General features: G+C 37.9%; 1 protein-coding gene across 3 annotated transcripts in view; it reads left to right on the forward strand.

The window, feature by feature from the left end:
• Positions 1–22,581, forward strand: part of FAM102B (family with sequence similarity 102 member B) — a 106,713-nt gene that overhangs the window by 21,274 nt on the left and 62,858 nt on the right. The window lies entirely within an intron of this gene.

A 22,581-nucleotide genomic window follows, 5' to 3' on the forward strand; every position in this document is an offset into this window, starting at 1 on the left:
TTCTTTAAGGAACCTCCATACTGTTCTCCACAGTGGCTGTATCAATTTACATTCCCACCAACAGTGCAAGAGGGTTCCCTTTTCTCCACACCCTCTCCAGCATTTATTGTTTGTAGATGTTTTGATGATGGCCATTCTGAGGTATGTGACCAGTATGACGTGATACCTCATTGTACTTTTGATTTACATTTCTCTAATGATTAGTGATGTTGAGCATCCTTTCATGTGTTTGTTTGCAATCTGTACATCTTCTTTGGAGAAATGTCTATTTAGGTCTTCTGCCCATTTTTGGATTGGATTGTTTGTTTTTTTGATATTGAGCTTCATGAGCTGCTTCTTTGTCAGTTGCTTCATTGGCAAATATTTTCTCCCATTCTGAGGGTTGTCTTTTCATCTTGTTTATGGTTTCCTTTGCTGTGCAAAAGCTTTTAAGTTTCATTAGGTCCCATTTGTTTATTTTTGTTTTTGTTTCCATTTCTCTAGGAGGTAGGTCAAAAAGGATCTTGTTGTGATTTATATCATAGAGTGTTCTGCATATGTTTTCCTCTAAGAGTTTTATAGTGTCTGGCCTTACAATTAGGTCTTTAATCCATTTTGAGTTTATTTTTGTGTATGGTGTTAGGAAGTGTTCTAATTTCATTCTTTTACATGTAGCTGTCCAGTTTTCCCAGCACCACTTATTGAAGAGGCTGTCTTTTCTCCATTGTATATTCTTGCCTCCTTTATCAAAAATAAGGTGACCATATGTGCATGGGTTTATCTCTGGGCTTTCTATGCTGTTCCATTGATCTATATTTCTGTTTTTGTGCCAGTACCATACTGTCTTGATTACTGTAGCTTTGTAGTATAGTCTGAAGTCCGGGAGCCTGATTCCTCCAGCTCCGTATTTCTTTCTCAAGATTGCTTTGGTTATTCGGGGTCTTTTGTGTTTCCATACAAATTGTGCAATTTTTTGTTCTAGTTGTGTGAAAAATGCCATTGGTAGTTTGATAAGGATTGCATTGAATCTGTAGATTGCTTTGGGTAGTATAGTCATTTTCACAATGTTGATTCTTCCAATCCAGGAACATGGTATATCTCTCCATCTGTTTGTATCATCTTTAATTTCTTTCATCAGTGTCTTATAGTTTTCTGCATAGAGGTCTTTTGTCTCCTTAGGTAGGTTTATTCCTAGGTATTTTATTCTTTTTGTTGTAACGGTAAATGGGAGTGTTTCCTTAATTTCTTTTTCCGGTTTTTCATCATTAGTGTATAGGAATGCAAGAGATTTCTGTGCATTAATTTTGTATCCTGCTACTTTACCAAATTCATTGATTAGCTCTAGTAGTTTTCTGGTAGCATCTTTAGGATTGTCTATGTATAGTATCATATCATCTGCAAACAGTGACAGTTTTACTTCTTCTTTTATGATTTGGATTCCGTTTATTTCTTTTTCTTCTCTGATTGGTGTGGCTAAAACTTCCAAAACTTTGTTGATTAATAGTGGTGAGAGTGGGCAACCTTGTCTCGTTCCTGATCTTAGAGGAAATGGTTTCAGTTTTTCACCATTGAGAACGATGTTGGCTGTGGGTTTGTCATATATGGCCTTTATTATGTTGAGGTAGCTTCCCTCTATGCCTACTTTCTGGAGAGTTTTTATCATAAATGAGTGTTGAATTTTGTCAGAAGCTTTTTCTGCATCTATTGAGATGTTCATATGGTTTTTATCTTTCAATTTGTTAATATGGTGTATCACATTGATTTGCATATATTGAAGAATCCTTGCATTCTTGAGGTAAACCCCACTTGTTCGTGGTGTATGATCCTTTTAATGTACTGTTGGATTCTGTTTGCTAGTATTTTGTTGAGGATTTTTGCATCTATGTTCATCAGTGATATTGGCCTGGAGTTTTCGTTTTTTGTGACATCTTTGTCTGGTTTTAGTGTCAGGGTGATGGTGACCTCGTAGAATGAGTTTGGGAGTATTCCTCCCTCTGCTATATTTTGGAAGAATTTGAGGATAGGTGTTAGGTCTTCTGTAAATGCTTGATAGAATTCGCCTGTGAAGCCATCTGGTCCTGGGCTTTTGTTTGTTGGAAGATTTTTAATCGCAGTTTCAATTTCAGTGCTTGTGATTGGTCTGTTCATATTTTCTGTTTCTTCCTGGTTCAGTCTCGGAAGGTTGTGCTTTTCTAAGGATTTGTCCATTTCTTCCAGGTTGTCCATTTTATTGGCAGATAGTTGCTTGTAGTAATCTTTCATGATCCTTTGTATTTCTGCAGTGTCAGTTGTTACTTGTCCTTTTTCATTTCTAATTCTGTTGATTTGAGTCTTCTCCCTTTTTTTCTTGATGGGTCTGGCTAATGGTTTATCAATTTTATCTTCTCAAAGAACCAGCTTTTAGTTTTATTGATCTTTCCTATTGTTTCCTTCATTTCTTTTTCATTTATTTCTGATCTGATCTTTATGATTTCTTTCCTCCTGCTAACTTTGGGGTTTTTTTATTCTTCTTTCTCTAATTGCTTTAGGTGTAAGGTTAGGTTGTTTATTTGAGATGTTTCTTGTTTCTTGTAGTAGGATTGTTTTGCTGTAAACTTTCTCTTAGAACTGCTTTTTGGTGCATCCCACAGGTTTTGGGTCGTCATGTTTTCATTGTCATTTGTTTCTAGGTATTTTTTGATTTCCTCTTTGATTTCTTCAGTGGTCTCTTGATTATTTAGTAGCGTATTGTTTAGCTTCCATGTGTTTGTATTTTTTACAGTTTTTTTCCTGTAATTGATATCTAGTCTCCTAGTGTTGTGGTCGGAAAAGATACTCGATATGATTTCAATTTTCTTAAATTTACCAAGGCTTGATTTGTGACCCAAGATATGGTCTATCCTGGAGAATGTTCCATGAGCACTTGAGAAGAAAGTGTATTCTGTTGTTTTTCGATGGAATGTCCTATAAATATCAGTTAAGTTCATCTTGTTTAATGTGTCATTTAAAGCTTGTGTTTCCTTATTTATTTTCGTTTTGGATGATCTGTCCTTTGGTGAAAGTGGGGTGTTAAAGTCCTTTACTATTATTGGGTTACTGTCGATTTCCCCTTTTGTGGCTGTTAGCATTTGCCTTATGTATTGAGGTGCTCCTATATTGGGTGCATAAATATTTACAATTGTTATATCTTCTTCTTGGACTGATCCCTTGATCATTATGTAGTGTCCTTCTTTGTCTCTTGTAATAGTCTTTATTTTAAAGTCTATTTTGTCTGATATGAGAATTGCTACTCCAGCTTTCTTTTGATTTCCATTTGCATGGAATATCTTTTTCCATTCCCTCACTTTCAGTCTGTATGTGTCCCTAGGTCTGAAGTGGGTCTGTTGTAGACAGCATATGTACGGGTCTTGTTTTTGTATTCATTCAGCCAGTCTATGTCTTTTGGTTGGGGCATTTAATCCATTTACATTTAAGGTAATTATTGATATGTATGTTCCTATTACCATTTTCCGAATTGTTTTGGGTTTGTTATTGTAGGTCTTTTCCTTCTCTTGTGTTTCCTGCCTAGAGAAGTTCCTTTAGCATTTGTTGTAAAGCTGGTTTGGTGGTGCTGAATTCTCTTAGCTTTTGCTTGTCTGTAGAGGTTTTAATTTCTCCATCGAATCTGAATGAGATCCTTGCTGGGTAGAGTAACCCAGATCCTTGCTGGGTAGAGTAACCCAGATCCTTGCTGGGTAGGTTTTTCCCTTTCATCACTTTAAATATGTCCTGCCACTCCCTTCTGGCTTGCAGAGTTTCTGCTGAAAGATCAGCTGTTAACCTTATGGGGATTCCCTTGTATGTTATTTGTTGCGTTTCCCTTGCTGCTTTCAATACTTTTTATTTGTATTTAATTTTTGCAAGTTTGATTAATATGTGCCTCAGCATGTTTCTCTTTGGGTTTTTCCTGTATGGTACTCTCTGTGCTTCCTGGACTTCATCGACTATTTCCTTTCCCATGTTAGGGAAGTTTTCAACTATAATCTCTTCAAATATTTTCTCAGACACTTTTTTTCCCTTCTTCTTCTGGGACCCCCTATAATTCAAATGTTGCTGCATTTAATGTTGGCCCAGAGGTCTCTGAGAATGTTCTCAATTCTTTTCATTCTTTTTTCTTTATTCTTCTCCCTGGCAGTTATTTCCACCATTTTATCTTCCAGCTCACTTTTCCGTTCTTCTGCCTCAGTTATTCTGTTATTGATTCCTTCTAGAGTATTTTTAATTTCAGTAATTGTGTTGTTCATCACTGTTTGTTTCCTCTTTAGTTCTTCTAGATCCTTTTTAAATGTTTCTTATATTTTCTCCATTCTGTGTCCGAGATTTTGGATCATCTTTACTATCATTACACTGAATTGTTTCTCGGGTAGGTTGCCTATTTCATCTTCTTTTATTTGGGTTTGTAGGTTTTTACCTTGCTCCTTCATTTGTATCAAATTTTTTTGTCATTTCTTTTTTTTTTTTGATGGGTGGTGCTGTATTCCTGTCTTACTGGTTTTTTGGCCTGAGACATCCAGCAGTGGAGTTTGCAGGCAGTTGGATAGAGCTGGGTCTTGGTGCCGAGATGAGGACCTCCGGGAGGCCTCACTCCGATTGATATTCCCTGGAGTCTGAGGTTCTCTGTTAGTCCAGTGGTTTGGACTTGGAGCTCCCACCACAGGAGATCAGGCCGGACGTCCGGCCTGGGAACCGAGATCCCACAAGCTTTGTGGCATGGTAAAAAAATAAAGAAAAAGAAAAAGAAGAAAGAAAGAAAAAGGGAGCAGTACAGTATCAAAGAATAAAAAACAAAATAAAATTAGAAAGATAAAAATTATATTAGGAAAAATAAAACTATAATTGAAACAACTGCAGCAAGGTAAAATAAGACCTCAACAGAAAAAAAAAAAAATAAAAAGGGGTGGGGGGAGTGGAACAAGCCAAAAGGAGAGATCACTAACAAAGTATAAAGAATAAAATAAAGTTAGAAAATAAAAGATTTATTAGGAAAAATAAAAATATAGAAGAATCAACAACAGTGAATCAACAAGGTAAAACAGAACCCCAATCTAAAAGAGGAAAAAAGAAAAGAAAAAAAAAGCCTTGGCTATAGGGGCGGAGTTTAGGCAGGGGGTGGAACTTAGGCAGACGTGGGGTTTTGGATGGGGCGATGTTCAAGTGTGGAGCGGGGCCTCTGCTTAGGACCTGTGCAGAAGGGGAAAGGCAGCATCTGGAAAGGAGGGCCTCTGGTGTGTGGAGTTCGGAGTTTGGAGGTAGGGCGCTGAGTGAGGGTGTGTGGGTGGGGTTTAGGCCCAGCTCCTTGGAGGGGGTCTCAGAGGGGGTCTCCGAGTGTAGAGGCAGGGCCCTGGGTGGGGGCGTAGGGGCGGAGCTTGGGCTCTTTGCGGCAGGAGGGAGGCTCCGAGGGCAGAGGATTAGGTCTGGGAGTCCAACAGGCTTCTTGGTGCCTCAGTTCACAGGGAAAGCACTGGCCTGGTTCTGTTCCTTCTCGCCCCTCCCCCACCATCTCCCCCAGGGTCTCCCCCCTCACCACTGGACCCCTAACTGTGGATGGGTCCCAGTGGGTGTAGGAACTCCTTCCCTCCCCCAGCCACCCCTCAGGGGTGCCGGTCCCAGAGGTCCGGCCTTTACTTTTGCTACCCCTTCCCTCCCTCTCACTCCCTCAGGACCCACGCCACTGGAGGGGGCCTCGGTGGGCGGAGAATCAGGCCTGGGATCTCAACAGGTCCCTGGGAGTCCAAGTGGGCAGGGGAACCTGGCCACCCTCCCTTTTGATGCTCTGCCCTCCCAGTGGTTCCCCAGTTTCCCCCTTTGGGTGTGGGATCCCTTCGTCTCACCCAGCCGCCCCTCAGGGGCTCCAGTCCCGTCCGGCCTCCACTTCTCCTCCCCCTTCACTCCCCCCACACCCCACGTCCTACCTGGTCTCTGGGGGTTCCTCCCCTCCCCTTAGGTGTCCGTGGTCCCCTACCAGTTCCTGGTAGGTGCCGTAGTTGTGCAAAGGAGTACTTTTTAACACACAGCAAAAGTTTGTAAAGTCCTATTTCTCCTGCTCTCAGTATCTTTCATTTGCAAGGCAGCTTCAGATGTGCATGTAAAACGTCCCAGGAGTTTATAGGAACAAGAGAATAATTTTGCCCATGGGCTCAGGAAATGCATCATAGAAAAAGCTTTTGAGTGAAGTCTTGATTCGTAACTCTTTGTAGTTTACACAGTTATATGGATATATATAGATATTTACACAGTGATATATGTATGTTTGTACATATATATTTTTTTTTAATTTCAAATTACCCTTTTTTTTAGTGGCTTAAACAATGGAAATTTATTTTCTCACAGTTCTGGAGGCTGGATGTTCAAGATCAAGGTGTGGTTGAGTTTGGTTCTGGTTTGTAGATCCCTGCCTTCTTGCTGTGTCTTTTCTCTGTGTGCCTGCATCCTTTGTGTCTCTAAATTACCCTTTGCGTCTCTAAATTACCCTTTGCAGTAAGTTTTTATAGATTTTATAGATTCAGGCAACATGTTTACCAATTTATATGGTATATAAGTATCTATACCTATAATTTATATTACTACATTTAGCTGAATTCAAAGCATTTCATAAAAGAGGAGACTTATGTAAAGGAAAGTAATTTGTGCAACATCATTCACTGTTGAAATTAGACTTGAGCACAGGTCCTCTGAGTCTTAAGATTTGTTCCCGTTCCTGTATCATGTGGATGAGGTTGGATCATAGGAAAAGGCTAGAAAGCATCCTAAAGGAAAAGAACAGCATGCAGGCAGGTGTGCATAGAGTCTGGGTAGGGAGTAATGGATAATTCAGTTTGGTGAAGTCACCGAAGGTAACCAGAGGGGGTCACATTTGAGAGGCTGAGGGCAGACCTTGGAGGGGTAAATGCGTAGTTGAAGAATTTGGCCTTTAGCCTTCAGACAAAAAAGGGGCCATTCATTTCTTGATCTGGAAACTGGCTGATTGAATAAGTGATTGAAGAAACTGTTTACAGCTGTTATTTTCACACATGCCTTTAGACAATTCAGAAAGGAATGGAAAAAAAAGTCCTCTTATTCAAAAGTAAAATATTTTTTAGAGAACAGGTAACCTACTGAATTGGTTTCTTGCCTTTTTTTGATTCTTAAGATCTAACTTGTAATTCATTTTCATTGTTCTTGCACAATTCTTTAAGTGTCTTATTCAGAAAGGGTACCTGTGATAGTTTTTTGCTTTGTTTTGTTTAGTTTAGTCCTTGCATACCTCACAAAATATTTCTTTTTCCTTCATACACAATACATTTTTTGGCTAGATACAGAATCCATAGTTCACATCTGCTTCTGAGTTCTGTAGTTAGTCCCTTGTCCCTTTGTTTTTAAGGGCTGTGGAGGACATATTTTCATTCCTATGTGTATAACCTGATTTTAATTTTCGATATCTTGAAGGACTTTTACCTGATGAAAGCTGGGAAGCTTTGTGTAGTTTTCTTTTCATTAAAATTTCCTAGACTATAATATGCATTCTTAAATTTTTAGTATGGGTCTTTTCTTAGATTAGGATTTTTTTTCCTGTTATTTCATTTTTTTTTTATTATTATTTATTTATGGCTGTGTTGGGTCTTAGTTTCTGTGCGAGGGCTTTCTCCAGTTGCGGCAAGCGGGGGCCACTCTTCATCGCGTTGCGCGGACCTCTCACTATCGCGGCCTCTCTTGTTGCGGAGCACAGGCTCCAGACACGCAGGCTCAGTAATTGTGGCTCACGGGCCTAGTTGTTCCGCAGCATGTGGGATCTTCCCAGACCAGGGCGCAAACTCGTGTCCCCTGCATTGGCAGGCAGATTCTCAACCACTGTGCCACCAGGGAAGCCCCTGTTATTTCATTTTTTATTGTGATGTTTTCATCTGTACTGTCCTTTCTAGAAACTAAAGAAGTGATGCTATGTAGAATGTGTATAGTTACAGAAAAATAAATTAATTTTCATGTATGATAAAATATTTGTCAAAAATATTCATTTTGATTCTACGTAGCTCCTAATTCAACACTTGTTACTCGATGAGGAAATTGAGGTCCCAACAGGTTAAGTGACTTGTCCAAAGTCACTTACATAGTTTATACTAGAAAACATCTTGATTCTCTGTCCTTTTCTCTTTCTATTATGCCATCCTGCTTTCCTTTTGACTGGCTGATAAGCTGAAAAGTTATGAATAGAAAACTGTATATTAGAGAACAGACTTGTGGTTGCCGGTGGGGTGGGGGTGCAGAGGATTAGGAGTTTGGGATTAGCAGTTACAAACTATTGTATATAGAATGGATAAACAACAACGTCCTATTGTATAGCACAGGGAACTATATTCAATATCCTATAATAAACCATAATGGAAAGAATATGAAAAAGTATATATATAGTTGAATCACTTTGCTGTACACCAGAAACTAACACAAGTATAGTAAATCAACTATACTTCTATAAACAAATAGAAAGAAACTAAACTATATGTTAACTGACCTGGGTGCTAGTCTTCCTTTTTTATATTATTCTAATTGTATTAAATGTTTAGAAATGTGACCCAAAAGTATATAGAAAGAGTGATCTGTGAGTATATATGAGGGAACTTAAAGAATACATGTCTCTTTAGGTAAACATAAATTCATATTTGAGTTTAAACATTTTTACTCATAAAAACAATTATTAACTAGTCAATTATACTATAAAAATGGGCATAATTTTACATACTTTTTTAAAAATGAAATTTCTCATTAGGACATCTGCCAAGTCACTGAACAGCAGTCTTTCTTACATGAGCCTTCAAACATTTTTTTGTAATATGTACAGCAGATTATTAACAAGCAAGTATTCAGCAAACATTTATTTGAGGACCTACTATATACAAAGCAGTACTGTTTTTTATATGAAATTTCTCATTAGAACCGTTCTGGGCAATGAACAGTGATCTGTTGACAAACTCACCTGCTTTGGAGCTTGGTCCTTTCTCTTCCCCTCCTCATGATGCAAGAGGAGCCCCTTCTGTCCAGGGCCAGTCCCCCCAGCTACTGTCTGAATCCCATCCTGTCTGACATTCGCAGCAGTGGGTCCCCTCTGGCACCATCATTCATACCCTCACAGATCCTTGACATTTTCTCTTTCCTGGTTCTCTCCTATAACACTAAAGCACGTTAAAATGAAATCCTCACTGTACCCCATATCCCCATCTGGCTGCCACCCTAATTTTTTCCACTTTATTACTAAAATATTTGAAATCAATTGTCTGTGTTCCCTGTCTCTAATTCCCATAGTAATCTACCTTCACCCCCACCTTTTCACCGAAACTACATTTGTCAGTGTTATCAGTGACTTCATTGTTGCTTCTTTTTAATCTTTATCTTACTTGATCTCTCTGCCACATTTGATTTTGTTGAGCAATTCCTTCTTAAAAATCTTTTGGTGATAACATGATCTCCTTTGTTTCTCTGTTACACTTGAGTCTCCTTTGCCTGCCCCCTTCTTCTATATCTTATGTGTCAGTGTTCCGTAGAGTTCCAGACTCTAGCATGGTGGCACGTGGAAACATTCTGGTTCCCTGATGTGGAAGCTCTCAGGAAAAGGACCAAAGCACTATCCTTCTGGGTTTTTATGAAGCCTTCATTATATAGTCTGGATTGTCTAAATCATTGGTCAATGGCCATTGATTCAACCTTAAAGCCTCTCTCCCCTCCACAGAAATCAGGGGGTGGGACCGAAAGTTCCAATCCTCTAATCACATGGTTGGTTCTCCTGGCTACCAGCCCCCAACCTCCTGCGATCCAAAAGTCACATCATTCACATAACAAAAGACACCTTTATCAATATCAACATAGGACATTCCAAGGGTTTGGGGAGCTGTGAGCCAGGAATAGTGGATGAAGACCAAATATATATGAGAAGTATATTTTGGTCATCTGAGTGAACAAATATATATTTCTGATAAGTTACAGTATCACAGGGACTCTCAGGTTCCTCAACCTCAAGATGTCTAAAACTGGATTATCATTTCTCTCACTAACACTACCAGCAAAATGAATGAATGTACAACTGAGTGAATGAATGAATAAAAAAAATCTTGTGTTCAGTTTTTTCCACTGAATGGTGGTACTGTCCACTGAGTTCCTCAAGCCAAAAATAACCTCTGGGGTATGAGAGATTCATTAATCCTTAGTGTTGTATTTTAAAGTCACAACTTTATAGATCTAATTTATCGTTGGAGTCTCAAAATACTGTTTTTGCCTCAGTTTCCAAAGGTTCATTTTTTCAGGAATCTATATATCTTTCATAAAATAGAAATCTCCATTAATGTTGAAGAAAATTCTCTACTCATAAATTTAACCATTATTTCTCTGTGGAGGGCAAATGTAAGTGGACTTAGAACTACTTATATCCTTGATAGTAATAATTTCTAGCATTTATTATTGAGGTCCATTATAAACCAGGCATTGTTTCAAATACCGAGTGTAATAATTCACTTGGTTTCCCAAAATTCCCATGAGGTATAAGTACTATTACCATCCCTGTTTCACAGAGGAGGAAACGGAAATGCAGAGAGTTTAAGGACTGTGTCCAGAGTGACAACCGGCAAGTAGCAGAAGCAGGATTTGAACGCAGGCAGACTGGCTCTGGATACAAGCTTTTAACATGCGTGCAATAATGCTGTCTGGCAAAACAGCTTGCATTCCTCATAGCAGTTTTTTATCACTGTTTTTAACAAGTTAAAAATGCTTTAACTAGCACAACATTGTAAAGCAAGTATATGCCAATAAAAATTAATTTAAAAAAATATTAAATAGAAAGAAAAAAGTCCAGAAAAAAAATTGCTTTTGTTACCAAGATATGGCATAATTTTAGTATGTGCCTAGAGTATACATGTGCAAGTTATTCTTAGAATATTAAGTAATGCAGTTTGCTGGTACAGTAACTAAGTAGTCATAAAAAATGGATCCATAATTTTCATTTCATTTTATATATTTTTTTAAGACTTTTTAGATTTTCTTTGACTCTTTGAAGCGTAAACAATGGCAATAGCAACATTTATCTTCTGTTAAGTCCCCTGCTTATATATGTCACAATCAGCAACTTTATCATTTTATCTTACAAATACTTGGCTTTCCACAGTACCAACATGAATCATATTCTGTTCCTTTGTTGCTTGAAAATGGTTAAGCAACCGTATAAGACTCATAGGAAATCAATGAGTCATATAACGGAAAGCATTTACTAATGTGACTTTTGTCTCCGTTGCCAAGTAGTCTGAGTTTGTTTCCATGGTAACCCATCAGTATAACAAACTGTCACAAACTAACTTGGCCACTTTGTTTGTTTGTGTTGTCTGGACAGCCTTCTGCCAGCTGTGTGTGTGTGTGTGTGTGTGTGTGTGTGTGTGTGTGTGTGTGTGTGTGTATGCATTAAAGATTACCACAAAAAAAATTCTGAGTAATTGCCTTAAGCACACAAAAATTTTTTTATTTGGATAAATTGTTTCAAACTCCAGGGCTATTATTTTGATAGTACAAAATCTAAAAGATTATTTAAATTAACGTATTTATTTCTACTTGAGTTCCTGTTAAGAAAGAGCATAGTCAGGAATATCTTAGGCTTATAAATTTTTTTATTTATAATATTTGTTCATTTGAAATATATAATCATAGGAGAATCTGCCAGAAACAAGGCAAGGATAAAGGAAATTAGGACCACATCCTGGGGGATGAGGACTGAATGTAATGATGGAGGAGGCCAACTCAGTCAGTTCTTGTCAGCCCCTCCCCTGGGTGGCAGGGCTGTAGGACAGGGAATGGTAGATGCTGAGGTATTCAGGGGACCAAGGCAGGCCAGGTCATACAGGACACCAGGCTTTCACCTGGAGGCTGAGTCAGGGAAAGATTCGTAGAGGGGGTAATAACTAATCTAAATGAGTTAAAATTAAACTGGTGAATGTAGTAGTTGAAAGGGAGAGTAGATAGTGTACGAGGGAAAGAAAACATCATGAACAAAGGCATACAAATGAGAAATAGTGTGAAGTAAATGGAGAATGACAATTAGTATGAGACAGAAAGCGTCAAGCGATGAGACTAAAGATAGTCAGGGGCCTAATCATGCAGATGCCATGTGAAGGAGGTTGGACCTAATCTGAGATGGGGAAGCAGTGAGGGATTTAAACAGAGGAACGACATTACCAAATTTGTATCTTAGAAGAAGCTCTCTGGTAACATGAGGAAGGTAGGTTTGCATGGGCGCCATTTAGGAAACTGTTGCCGTATTTCAGGGAAGAACTATTGAGGGATGGAATTAGTGGGGCTAGACACATGAAGGAGGTTGATTTAGGAATAGTTGTGAAGTAATACAGGCAGGAATTGGTAGCTGGGACTGTTCATTTGTGGCCCATGAATGACATTTATGTGTTCAGTCCACAAATATTTATTGTTTACTATGGTTGGCAGTGTATTATTGTCCAGAATATTATGCTGGGTTCGTATCCTCTGCCTTCATCATTTTTGGGTTTCTCCTCCAGTAAAGATTCTTTACTGTTCCACATTGTGAGTTAATTAATAGATGAGTATACTTTTCATACCCCCAATTCATCCCAGCCTGACCTCTTGGCTCATTAGACTTTCTTACTTTCACATAAGAACCTGTTACAAAGTCCTAGCTCACATGTCAGTCTCCTGCTTGGGAGGCGATATTCATGTGTCTAGATAGTGCCTTAATCCCTAGCAAGTGGGCCTGAGTTTATCTGTGACTTCATGAGGTGAGGCTATACAAGTCATGAAAAATATGGATAGGTTCCAAAGCATTTCATTCAAACAGTAATTTTTTTTAGCTTTATTGAGGTATAATTGACAAATTTAAATTGTTTATATTTAAGGTGTACAACTTGATGTTTTGATATACATATAAATTGTGAAATGACTGCCATAATCAAGCTAATTAACATATCCATCACCTCACCAATACGATCTACTCTCTTAGCAGATTTCAAGTATACAGTGCAGTAGTGTTAACTATAGTCACCATGCTGTACATTAGATCTCCAGAACTTACTTATCTTGCCTAACTGAATTCTATATGCTTTGACCAACATTTCCCCATTTCCCCCACTTCCCAACCCTGGCAACCACCATTCTCTGTGCTTCTGTGAGTTTGACTATTTTAGATTCCACATGTAAATGAGATCATGCAGTGTTTGACCTTCTATGTCTAGCTTATTTCACTTTGTATAATGCCCTCCAGGTCCATACATGTTACTGCATTTCCTTTTTTGTGGTGGAATAATATTCATATATATATATATGTATATATGTTTCACATTTTCTTTATCCATTCATCCACTGACAAACACTTAGGTTGTTTCTATATCTTGGCTGTTGTGAATAATGCTGCAGTAAATATAGGAATACATCTATCTCTTCAAGATACTGATTTCATTTCCTTTGAATGTATACCCAGAAGTGGGATTGCTGGATCATATGATAATTCTATTATTATTATTATTTTTTTTTAGACATATGGATTTTTTTTATTATTTATTTATTATTTATTTTTTGGGCTGTGTTGAGTCTTCGCTTCTGTGTGAGGGCTTCCTCTAGTTGCAGCAAGCGGGGGCCACTCCTCATCGCGGTGCGTGGGCCTCTCACCATCACGGCCTCTCTTGTTGCAGAGCACTGGCTCCAGACGCGCAGGCTCAGTAATTGTGGCTCACGGGCCTAGTTGCTCTGCGGCATGTGGGATCTTCCCAGACCAGGGCTCAAACCCGTGTCCCCTGCATTAGCAGGCAGATTCTCAACCACTGCGCCACCAGGGAAGCCCTATAATTCTATTATTTTTAATTAATTTTTTTATTGGAGTATAGTTGCTTTACAATGTTGTGTTAGTTTCTACTGTACAGCAAAATGAATTAGCTATACATATACATATATCCCCTGATATTTCCCCTGATAATTCTATTTTTTTTTGGATCTTATTATTATTATTATTTTTAATTAATTTATTTATATTTATTTTTGGCTGTGTTGGGTTTTCGTTTCTAAGCGAGGGCCCTCTCCAGTTGTGGCAAGCAGGGACCACTCTTCATCGTGGTGCACGGGCCTCTCACTGTCGCGGCCTCTCCCGTTGGGAGCACAGGCTCCAGACACGCAGGCTCAGCAGCCGTGGCTCACAGGCCCAGTCGCTCCGCGGCATGCGGGATCCCCCCAGACCAGGGCTCGAACCCGTGTCCCCTGCACCGGCAGGCAGATTCTCAACCACTGCGCCACCAGGGAAGCCCGATAATTCTATTTTTAATTTTTAAGAACCCTTCACAGTATTTTCTATACTGGCTTTACCAATTTATATTTCCACCAGCAGTGTACAAAGGTTTCCTTTCCTCCACAGTCTTGCTGACATTTATCTTTTGTCTTTTTGATAATAGCCATTCTAAGAGGTGTGAGGTGATACCTCATTGTGGTGATTTGCATTTCCCTGATGATTAACAATGTTGAGCATCTTTTCATATATCTGTTGGCCTTTGGTATATATTCACTTGAGAAATGTCTATTCAAGTCCTTTGCCCATTTTTTAGTTAGATTATTTGGATTTTTTGCTATTGAGTTGTTCGAGTTCCTTATATATTTTGGATATTAACCCCTTATCACATAATATGGTTTGCAAGTGTTTTATTCCATTCCATAGGTTGCTTTTCACTCTGCTGATTGTTTCCTTTGCAGTGCAGAAGCTTCTTAGTTTGATGCAATCACACTTGTCTATTTTTGCTTTTGTTGCCTGTGCTTTTGATATCATATACAAAAAATCATTGCCCAGACCAATGTCAAGAAGCTTTTTTTCTGTTTTCTTCTAATACTTTTAGTGTTTCAGGTCCTATGTTTAAGTCTTTAATCCATTTTAAGTTGATTTTTTTTTTTTATGGTGTGAGGTAATTACAGATACAATTTCATTCTTCTGCATTGGATAACCAGTTTTGCCAGCACCACTCTCCTTTCTCCATTGTGTGTTCTTGGCACCCTTGTCAAAAATCAGTTGAGTGTACATAGGTGGATTTATTTCTGGGCTCTCTATTCTGTTCCATTGGCCTATATTTGTTTGTATGCCATACCATACCGTTTTGATTACTGTGGCTTTGTAATACATTTTGAAATCAGGAAACGTGATGCATCCAGCTTTGTTCTTCTTCCTCAAAATAGCTTTGGCTATTCAGGGTCTTTTGTGGTTACATGTGAATTTTAGGATTGTTTTTTCTATTTCTGTAAAGAATGCCATTGGGATTTTTGTAGGGATTGCATTGAATCTGTAGATCACTTTTGGAAGTACAGACATTTTAAGAATATTAATTCTTCCAATCTATTAACACAGGATATCTTTCCATTGTGTCTTCATTAATTTTCATCAATGTTTTATAATTTTCAGTTTACAAGTTTTTTACCTCTTTGGTTAAGTTTATTCCTCATAGTTTATTCTTTTTGTTGTTATTGTGAATGAGATTGTTTCCTTAATTTCCTTTTTGGGCAGTTCATTGTTTGTGTCTAGAAAATACCCTGATTTTTTTTAATGTTAATTTTTGTATCCTACAGCTTCACTGAATCCATTTATTAGTTCTAATCTTTTTTGTTGTTGTTGAGTCTTTAGGGTTTTCTACATATATGATCATGTCACGTGCAGATAAAGATAATTTTACTTCTTTTTTCTAATTTGGATGCCTTTTATTTCTTTTTCTTATCTAACTGCTCTGGCTAGGATTTCCAGTACAATGTTGAATAGAAGAGGTGAGACTGAACTTTCTGACCTTGTACTAGAACTTAGAGGAAAAGCTTTCAGTTTTTCCCCATTGATTATGGTATTAGCTGTGGGCTTTTCATATATGGTCCTTACTGTGTTCAGGTAAGCTCCTGCTACACCTCTTTTGTTGAGAGTCTTTATCATAAATGGATGTTGAATTTTGTCAAATGCTTTTTCTGCACCTATTGAGATGATCATGTGGTTTTTATCTTTCATTCTGTTACTGTGGTATATATATCACATTGATTTTGCATATGTTTATCCTTTTAATATTTTGTTAAATTTGGTTTGCTAGTATTTTACTGAGGATTTTTGTATCTATCTTTATCAGGGATATTGGCCTGTAGTTTTATTTTCTTGTGGTGTTTTTGTCTGGCTTTGGTATCAGGATGATGCTGCTTATAAAATGAGTTTCAAAGTGTTCCCTCTTTTCTGTTTTTTTGGAAAAGTTTAAGAAGGATTGGTATTCTTCTTTGAGTATTTGGTAGAATTCACCCATGAAGCTAGCTGGTCCTGGGTTTTTTTTTGTAGAGAGGTTTTTGATTACTGACCAAATCTCCTTATTTTTTATTGGTCTGTTCAGGTTTTCTTTTTCTTGATTGTTTTGATAAGTTGTGTATTTCTAGGAATTTATTGATTTCTTCTGAGTCATCCAATATGTTGGCCTGTAATTGTTCATAATAGCCCCTTATGGTCCTTTTTATTTCTGAAGCATCTGTTGTAATATCTCCACTTTCATTTCTGGTTTTATTTGAGTCTTCTCTCTTTATTCAAATTTATCTAGCCAAGGGTTTGTTGATTTTGTTTACTTTTTATATAGGCAACTCTTATTTTTGTTGATTTTTTTCTATTGTTTTTCTATTTGATTTATGTCCTCTGTAATCTTTATTATTTCCTTCACTCTTCTAACTTTGTGCTTAGTTTCTTCTTTTTCAGGTTTTGAGGTATAAAGTTAGGTTTATTTGAGATCTTTCTTTTTTAATGGAAGTGTTTATTGCTGTAAACTTAGTATGCCTTTGCTACAATCCATAAGTTTTGGTTTGTTGTGGTTTTGTTTTTATTTGTCTTGAGATATTTTTTTAATTCCCTTTTGATTTACTCTTTGAACCAATGGTTGTTCAGGGGTATGTTGTTTACTTTCCACATATTTATGAATTTCCCCATCTTCTTACTGTTATTGGTATCTAGTTTCATTCCATTGTGGCTGGAAAAGATATTTGGAGTGATTTAGATCTAGTTAAATCTGTTGACTTCTTTTGACCTAACTTGTGATTGATCCTGAAGAATGTTCTGTGTGCACTTGAGAAAAACGTGTATTCTTCTGCTGATAGATAGAAAGTTCTGTATATATCTGTTAAGTCCATTGGTTCCATAGTGTTGTCCAGTTCTGTTTCCTTACTGATTTTCTGTCTGGATGATCTATCCATTATAGTGAGTGAGATATTGAAGTCTTCTGGCAGGAGAAGGTCTTTACCTGCCAAAACCAGTCTGTAAAGACTGGAAGAGGTGTCTTCTCTTTCAAACACACAGACACCATGCAAGACTACACGGATCACGAAGAGTCAGGTAAACATGATATCACCAAAGGAAATTAATAAATCTAGTACCAACTGAGGCACAGGCCTGCCTTCTCAAAGCAGCCCTCCTTAGTTTTTGGGCTCCATCAGAGTGTCACAGCCTCCTACCTGGAACCCAAGGTTCCCACAAAGCCACTTTTGTTTGTGGATGTCTGTCAAATAGTTGTTTCTGTAAGAGGATGAGGGCTAGGAACCTCTTACTCTGTCTTGCTTCATACAGTAATTTTAAATGAGGAGAACACGACTCTGGGATTCCTGGAGCACCTACCATGATGAGAATAACATTTGAATTTTACAGATTCCTTTATTTGGGAATGATCAGTCTTAGGCTATATCAATTAGGATTTGGTTAAGCTGCATATAACAAAACCCCAAATAAGCATTTTAAATAATAAGGTGTAAATTTGGAGGGAGACAGGGCTGCATGATTATTGGGACCCATCTTTCTTCTGTCTCTGTGCACTATCATCACATTGCTTTTCTTCAAGGTAACCTTATGGTCCAAGATGGCTATTGACACTCTAACAGTTGTCATTACAGTTTTCTAGGTAGAGGAAGGAAGAAAAGAGGAAAGGTAAAAGGACGTATCTTAACTGTATTTCTTTTCTTGTGCCTTTCTAGAAGTTATACCCAGTAACTTCCATTTATATCATTGGCTTGTACTCAATCCCATGGCTACCCCAAGCTGCAAGGAAGAATGGGAAAATGCAGTCTTTTAACTGGACACATTGCCATTCTGAATAAAATCAGGTTTCTGTTTGTTTTGGTTTTTTTTTTTTTAATGTGGACGATTTTTTTTTTTTTTGAGTCTTTACTGAATTTGCTACAATATTGCTTCTGTCTTATGCTTTGGTTTTTTTGGCCATGAGGCATGTGGGATCCTAGCTCCCTGACCAGGGATTGAACCCATACCCACTGTACTGGAAGGCAAAGTCTTAACCACTGGACCGCCAGGGGAGTCCCAGGTTTCTGTTTTTAAAGAAGAGACGAGACTGGATATTGGATAAGCAACTGGCAATCTCTATCACATATGCACCTGGGCAATCCATTGACTAGTTTAGCTAACTAGTTGAGCTGGTGGGTAGCCAGCCTACTGGTGAGTACCATTATGGACAGAGGTCAGAGGCCTAAAGCCTTTCCTAGAGACTAAGAGTTCTAGGTGGAGATTGCTAGTAAATTGGTGGATATATTAATACAATGACTAAAGTAGAAGACTTTAAATTTATATATTCTTAGTGTATGCATAGTAGTTAAGGCCATAAAAGTAAAAAGAAAAGAAAGCTAGAGATAGAGACATCAACATTTTAAGTGGTGGACATCAGCATTTTGAGGTGACAGAAGAAGCTGAGAAGAACTAGTCACAGAAGTAGAAAGGGACTAGAGTATTTCAAGAACGTATAAGAGGAGTCAACTACGGTAATAAAAAAGAACTCATTGGATTTGGCAGTTAATTGTTCACTGGTGAGCAGTTTCAGGGGAGTGGTGGAGGATAGAAGCCTGACTGAGGGCATGGAAAAGTAACTGAGAGGTGAGGAAAATGTCTACACTGTAGACAGGTCTTCAAATTCCAGTTCCAAACAAGTCACTGACTTTCCCCTTTTCTTTTATCTATAAAATGGAGCTAATAGTACCTTCCTCATAAAGTTGTTTTGAGGTCTCAATGAGCTAATACATGTAAACAATGCCTGTTGTATAATAAGCACTCGATAAATGCTGTCATTGTTGTCGTCATCATCTTCAAAGAGCTTGGATCTGAAGGGAAAGAGAGTGGTAGTAAGTAGATGGGAACATAGGGTTATAGAAGCGTACTCTTTTCCCTTAAGATTTAACATTATATCCTTTATGAAAACTTATTCTTCACCTCTATTCTATACTATGATATCAATTATCTACCTGTATTTGTAATGGTAAAGTTTTTTAATCTCTTGTTTCTTCCCAAGTCTACCAGACTTAATGTTGCCTTCCTCCACTCTCTAGCCAAACTAGACCAATGTTTCTGTAAATACTCCTTTCCTACTTATGTGTTTTTTAAAGAGAAACACCCACATATGAAGTTTGCTTGATTTCTCTTATTTTTATTACTCAGGCCAAAGCTGCCCTCCATTTGTGATAGCATATACCATTTGGTATGTAACGGCTGCTACATTATAAGGGCATTTTAAACTAGGTACAAATCTAAAGATGTATTTCTGTAATTAGTATTGCTGAGGAATTGTTTCACAAATTAATGAAAAGTAGCAGACTATAAAGCAAAGTTTTAGGGTTTTACACTGAGTATTAATGGATTTTTTATACTTATGACATAATTTCTAGAATAATTGGCTGAAAAACATTTCAAGATACCATTTAATTTTCATATATTAGCCAATAAAGAAGGTTCTTGGGGTTTTTTTTTTTTAAAGCAGTTAGAAAAAAATGGCTTGCAATGTTATATACTTTTGTTCCCATTTCCAGATTATTCAATACTAGACAACTTTTTAAATTTGGTTTTTATTTTAACCAAGTTATAAATACATATAGTTTATTTTTTTGTTTGGCTTTTTTTTGGCCACATCGTGCGGCATTCAGGACCTTAGTTCCCCAACCAGGGATCGAACCCATGCCCCCTGCATTGGGAACATGGAGTCTTAACCACTGGACCTCCAGGAAAGTCCCTAAACGTATATAGTTTAGAGTCTAAGTTCTACAAGGTATATTGTGGAAAATTGCAGTCCCCAACCACTTCCCTATTTTTCACGTGGCCTGACAGGGAAAGAGCAGGAGGAAAATACACCAACTTCTCTCTCCTCCTGCGCTCCATCTTTGCGTTGTTTGTCCCTTTAGCACATGCAGAGGCAGAGGGCAGGGGAGCCTGGTTGATATAGTCCGTAAAAGCCAGCCTCCTGGGCCACAGCAAAGGGTAGAGTGGATCTGGAATGACAAACAGAATATCAAGCCCAGTAGTTTTGATTTCCATGAGTACTTTTTAGTTTCCTGTATGTTCCTTTTTTAAGATTTAACAGCATCCTATTCCCGTATGGTAGATGTACTTTCTTTCTCTCTGAGAATCTTTTCATCTTCCAGCATAGACTTTGTTTTCTTCAAGTTGCTTTTTGCTATTTTTTTATCTCTGTCTTTCATATTAAGAGACTCTAAGTGTCTGCTCATTTACTACGAAGCACTAAAAGTTGATTAGCTTTGTGCATATGGCGGGTGCTCATTGATTCAGATTTTCACTGTAGATTGTTTTGTTGGGAACCCTCAACATCCGTCTCATTTTCTTTGGGGCTGCTTGGCTTCCCCAGGGAATATTCTTTCCACATCTTGAAGAATATGCCCTGGCTCCAGCATTCTGAGGAGGCAGGTTAAGGGAGAAGATTGGAGGCTTCAGCATTCAGTGAGTCATCTTTCATCCATCTCCCCCCAATGTGGTCATGCTATCATGCCATTTTCAATACCTTGCCCTCAAGTCAGGTGTTTCAGAGATCCCTTTGTTTTACCTTGTCAGGAGAATGATCTCAGTCTTCTGCAGGAGTCACAGGATCTGAGGTTCTGTTTCTAAAACAGTTTTCAATCAATCCTTCTGCCTTTTGTGCTTCCTTCATTCTACTTCAGGATCAATTTTAGATTCCTTCTCATGTCTTTCATTATTACCAGCTTAAGGTTCAGCTTTCTTCAGTTTGCTTCATCAGTTATCACTTGTCTGTCCCTGTCCACTTTTTTTTTGTCTCCTGTCTGGTTCTCTTTGTCCTTGGTGATGGTGACTTCAAAAATTTTTTTTTTTAATTTAGAAGATTTTGGGGAGGGAGCAGAGGCTAATACAGGTACCCAAACTGCCATCCTTAACCAGAAGTTTTAATGTAAATTTATCAGAAAAGTAAAATAACAGGGTTTTTTTTAATGTTATCTCTGATTCTTGATCATTATATCGGTGGTCTCAGTAACAGGAACAACAAAGTACCTTGAAGCTCAGCATACTCTTGAAGGGTCCAGGAGTATTGGGACATTGTTATATCTGCATACCTTTTTTGGGAAGCTCCAGAGGCCATGGCTGATGCCTTGACCAAGTCTTGAGGCCAAGAGATGTTGAGAGGGAAGCAACAATAAAAAAAAATACTGGTTTTATTTTTTCTTGCTTGTTATTTTCATTATTATTCAATAATTTTTTTAATTTACTATTTTTGAGTATACACGTTAGCTACTGCTCATCTTACTGTGGATTCCTTAGGTTGCCTGACAAACACCTTCAGATCTGTCCTTTGCCAAACAACTCTCAATCTGCCTGTGTTGTGACCATACAGATAAATTGCACCCCTGCTGGATTTCTAGGGAAACTCCCCTAAGAACACATATACGTTCTCGTCATATCATAATTCATTAAATCACCTAAAGCTTCCTAATGAAAAAAAAAAAAGCTAAAGTTATGACAGTTAAACCTATGGTAAACCACACACCCTCCTCTCTGTTTGCATGTCTGTTTACCTGTATATAAGTAAATGTATGTGAACGCACCACACACAAACACATACTTGGTTTTTTAAATTATATTTGTTTTTGCACTTCTTGTTCTTGGATTTCTGTGCATTGATGGAGAAATCCATAAAACCAAATTGATTTGTCCCAATACAAACTCATTTTATTCACTGAGGCAGCTACTAAGTTGACTCCCTGTCACATTCACCGTCCTCAGCCTTTATCTAAACTTACAACTCGCCCATCAGCTACTATCATCCTGTAGAAGTAACCTCATCTATTACTTTCCTAAGAAAATGGAAACTAACCTGGGCTCTCTTGCCTGTCGTTTTTGCTTTCTCCGGTTTTGTCTTTATTTTTGCCCACTGCCTTTCTTTTCTTCTGATGTTAGAAGAATAATTATCCTTCCTTTCTAAGGGAATGGTAGAGGGAACAGCATGTACAGAGGTCTGGAAACTTGAAAGAGCAGAGGAAAAAATAGACGAGTGGACTTTTGAGTTAAATGAGCCTAGTTTAAATGCTAGTTATGCTACTTCCTACCTAAATGACCTAGAGTTACCTTCTCTCCTTGTGCTTCAGTTTCCTTACCTGTAAAGTGAGGATAATGCCGGTTACCTCCTAAGGTTGTTGTGAGACTAAATAGCATGTGGTAAACTGTCCATAAATGGTAGCTGCTCTTGCTCTTATGGCTGGAGTAGGAGTGAAACTGTGACAGTAGTTCATTTTAGAATAAGTATTGTTTATATTTCTGTCTCTTACACTAACTGAACTATAAGCCCTATA

The sequence above is a fragment of the Balaenoptera musculus genome, chromosome 1 (genome assembly GCF_009873245.2).
Source record: "Balaenoptera musculus isolate JJ_BM4_2016_0621 chromosome 1, mBalMus1.pri.v3, whole genome shotgun sequence".
NCBI classification, from domain to species: Eukaryota; Metazoa; Chordata; class Mammalia; order Artiodactyla; family Balaenopteridae; genus Balaenoptera; species Balaenoptera musculus.